The following is a 4793-nucleotide window of genomic DNA, read 5'->3' on the forward strand; positions in this document are numbered from 1 at the left end:
CAACATTGCACTGAAGCCTTCCATACTCACTGAAGCAATCTGGGTCGGATCCGGGTTCAAAACCTTGAAGTTTCGACTTGTTTCTATGGGATGCCTCTTGCACAAACGGTTAAAAACAAGAGAAATCATGTTTCAATCATGCTAAGACATATCAGAACTCATAGTTTTTGCTGATACGCGTCGAATGAAGTCAAGAAAATCGAAATCCATAATGAAACAGAGATTTTATGAATGATTTTAGAAATAGCAAAAATTCGATTTTTTGTACATTTTAACCCAAAATGCTCAAACTTCAACAACTTGTAACTTTTGAACCCCGGGGTTTAGAGAGTTGGTCCAGAAGACTTTTTTTCATGTCTCGGCGAGATCTTTCGAAAAAAGTTGGTCCCGTTCGTGTACATCCTTGGACCAAATTTGCCCATTCTCCTTTCCAAAAAAAGTGTCTACGTGGTTTGTGGATGGTCCCTACGGAATTATCAGTAAAAGCCAGCAAACACAGGGAAAATCGCTGACATAGCGTAAAAAAAGATTCCATGTAATTTCATGAAGGGAAAGAGAAAACAGCGAGCATTATCATGTTTTGGCGTGAATGTTCGATTTGAATTTACTAAAATTCCTTAATAAGGCTTTTTTTAGTCAGAAATTTACCAATACATTCAAAGTATGTTTACATTACAGCTGGACGATTGTTTGCATCAGGTTTCCTATCTCTTTCTAGCAAAAGTTTTTTGTCAGGCGACTTCTAGCTGTTTTTTTTGACTGACCGCCCGATATGACAGCCAACATACTTCGCAGGGCTGTGACAGCTTGAGCTCGATCATTGTTTGCATCAGGACACTGTGACGAGGAGTTCGTCATTTTTGAGTTAAATTACATTTTTTTCACTGGGCCTAGAAAGCCTTATTCAAAATAGTTTTGCGATAAATTTCAATCCTTTGGTTCAATAAAATTTAAAGGGTAATTTTTTTTACAAAACCTTTCAAAAGTCTAGGTTATTTACAGAATCAGGCTTTGAAATATATCAAATTTTTATTGAATTGAATTTTAAAAGTTTTTTCCAATATAAGTAGGGTAAAACCAATTTTCTAAAAACATTTATTTCTGCTCCGCTCCACACTTCCCCTCAACAAATTAACTGACGTGGAACCCGCTTCGAAAGCATTTCCCCCCATTAGCGTGGTGCGTGGTGACAAGTTCACTTAATTACCAAGCTAATTTGATGTAATTCAATTTTACGCACTGCGACTTATCGGATCGAAACACGTGTTAAACAATTAGGGTATATGGCCCTATTTTGGACCTACTATGCAAAGCGTCAACATATTTCGCATTGTTCTCAGGAACGGTTTAACTAATTTGGCTCGTTTCAGGATTGTTTTGTGCCTTAATTTATGCTTAACAAAGTGTACTATTGAAATTTGGAAATAATTTAACCATTTCATTGTAATAAGCATTTCAAGTAAAACATTTTTTGGATGCTTTTTGGACTTATTGAATGTATTTTGGAGACATCGCTGAACCTATTTTGGACCTACACTCTGATTGGTTGAAATTTGGACAACTCGAATTGCGGCGTGCGGTGGCAACACGCACACTTACAGAAACTCGGTTTGATAAACCAAAGGGCCTATCCACGATTATAATTTGGAAAATATTTATTTCAGAAATTAAATAAATATGATAAAACAATGGGTTGAAATTTGAAAACGTGTTTTCATTATATTGAATGGAAACTCGCGCATTTTTAGCAGGTCTCTGTCTTATTTACAATTTGCGTATTCTTACGACCTAATTGTTCAAGCATTAGAACATAAAAGACAACCCGTTATTAGTCGCAATAAAAACACCTTAACTTAAAATTAAATGAATGACAGAGATACATTCACAATACATAACAAGTTACAATGAAAAAAGGTTCTAAATTTTACGCAGAGCTTAAGTTCAAATATTATTAAACAATCAAGAAATTTTAAAGGGAGATAATAGCTTGTAACTTGGTGTGAAACTTTCTCATCTGTCATGTTAAACTTTATAGTTGCTTGGCAAAAAGTTTAACTACATGTTGCACTTTTAAAAACAATGTAATATTTGAAAAAAAATCTTTGGTTGAATACCAGGGTACCTTTGATAGTCATAGTTTGTTTTGTTAAAAGCAGATTTGAGGTGTTCAAACATTATTTTTACTTCGAACTTACCATCACTTAGATTGCTGATATAATTTTTAAGAAAATCGTTTATGTCAATATTTAGTTAACTAAGTTTATAAGCTTTTTAACCTTATACATATAAGTTTTAGGTGAAATTGTTGAAAATTCAGAACTTTGCCTGAAATTCGTTGAAACTAGTTTTATTTATTCAATTATAGATTTATATTACATGTTTAACTGAATTCAAAGAACGACTCAAAAGTCTTCACATTTTATATGAAATTTGTTTTACTAAAAATGCCTTTAAATAAGAAGATTTTTTTAAATTATGTTTCAAAAACAAATAATATTTAATAAGACTTATTATTCACAAACTTTTTTTACTTTTTCCTAGTATAAGATTGTCTGAAGAATCCGAAAATGCATTCTGTTTTATGATTCAAAATTATGTTCATTGAGAAAATCATGACACTTTAAGAAGATTAAAATAATGCTATTTATCAACATTTTATTACTTATAGTTAACTAACTTTTTCAACCTTTAAAAATCTCATGATAAGTTCTTCATAAGGTACTTCGAGCACTTCTCTACCACGGTCAGTATGATTCCATACCATTCCGAACGTATTTAATTTGTACTCTTCATTTTGCGGAAAAATCTCAAACCTATCAAAGTCACCCGGCTATATATCTCAAATCATAAAATTCATAATGTTAACATCGCATTAACCACTTATGCTTATTTTTTTCGAAGTTTTTCATTTTTCTAGCTGGTTTAATTGTGTTTCTAACATGATTGACACGGTAAAATTTAAAAGTGTAATTTATTATAAACCAACGCTGCCAATAGAGCTTTATGACGTTTTGCATACACACACTAGCGCACCATTTGATTTTGCTGGCCGGACAAAATTTAACCTCAATCTTTTTCTTGTACGTACACGCAATACATATGCACGTCGATTGCTCTATTGTGAAAAAAATCGTTATACCTGTATTTAAAAAAATTATATATAGATAAATATGCAAAAATCAGATAAAACTTACAAAAAATATATTATCCATGTGTATATTTCTCTGATTAGTTTGCAATACGTCTTAAAAGCCATCACGATCTCCGACACATTTTTGATTTTTTTTTTCTGAACCAAACCAAATTTTGTTTGTTTTCCAGTAAAGAGCATTTAAAAGACGTGCAGATGATAATTAAAGCATTTTTTATTTATAATTCGTAAATTGATCGAGAACTAATCGAAAAATTGATTTGTTTACAACTAGCGCTTAGGATCATTTTAAAACTAACTCAAGATTTTTTTAAATTTAATTCATACGACTTTTTCAAAAACCCCTCGTAAGCGATGTTGACAGCTCCTGTCACGGTGACAGCTGACGATTTAATGAACTAGACCCTTTAGGTTTTTCAATCGTTTTCCCTTCAATTCCGACAGGGTAGCCAGTTTGCATTTTTTAAAGCAAAAATTAAAAATATATGCGGCTAAATTGGTGATAATGATGTTAAGACAACAATAAATCAACATCAGTTTAAATTTTGGGATACTTTGCAATCGGTCCTAACAATCTCTAGCATCAATTTGCATTTTTATCGTTTAAAAAACATATTTTCGTTGTTGCTGTTAATCATTTGCTTTTTAAAACTTAGATTTCTTTCAAATAATTACAGTAAAGAAATTCAATTCAAAATATTAAATTAAAAATTATCAATTAATTTCAATGAAATATCGAAATAAATTGATAAACTAAACTGGCAACACCTTGTTATACATGTGTTGGTGATAGCATTGAACCGACGGCAAAGTAGGTCCAAAAACTGATCCAACGCGACTGATTTGAAAAAATATTTTGAATTGAGTTTTTTTCGATAATAGAATAGTTATTTCAATGGTTTAGTGATGAAAAACATAAAAGATTTGAATAAACAACAGTTACATGGCTCGGAAACCGGACGAAATTGCTTGGTGTCAGTGCAAAACAGAAAAAATCATCAAGGTGTCGCGAGCCAAATCTGATAAGCAACGAGGCTGGAATTTTTGGACCTAATCTATGTGCTAGGAAAATGGTAGGAAATACGAATGGCATTGGAAAAAGTTGCTGAAAAAGCGGAAATAATCAAAAATGTTAACATTTTTGGAAGAGGTAAGCTACAAAACGATCCTGCTTACACTTTCTGTTGTTTGGATTCAGTGAATTCGTACTTTAAAAGCCTGAACTACCTCGATTAATAAAAATAGGTCCAAAATAGGTACTAGGTCCAAAATAGGGTCATATACCCTATTTGTTTCTGCTTTTTTCACATTTTTTTGTTCGTGTTGAGCGACGAAGACCGATTCATCAGAGCCCGCCAGAAGAAACCGTTCTCGTTAGGTTAATTTAGTGGAAAACCGGCAGGAACGAAGCGGGAAAATTAAACAACAACAACAACAAGAGCAACAAAAACATTAAGAATGAAACGGGCAAAGGAAAATTTACATTTTCATCCAATTAATAACCGCCAACGAAGCGTGCCCCTCCCCGAGAGCGGGGACATATTCTTAATGGTCTCCTCGTCTCGACACTTTTTGTTCACTTGGCGAATTGACAGACTTTTGATCGTGCGATCGTCGGTTGAAAAATAAACCGCACTGTGAC

This window comes from Culex quinquefasciatus, chromosome 3 (assembly GCF_015732765.1).
Source record: "Culex quinquefasciatus strain JHB chromosome 3, VPISU_Cqui_1.0_pri_paternal, whole genome shotgun sequence".
NCBI lineage: Eukaryota > Metazoa > Arthropoda > Insecta > Diptera > Culicidae > Culex > Culex quinquefasciatus.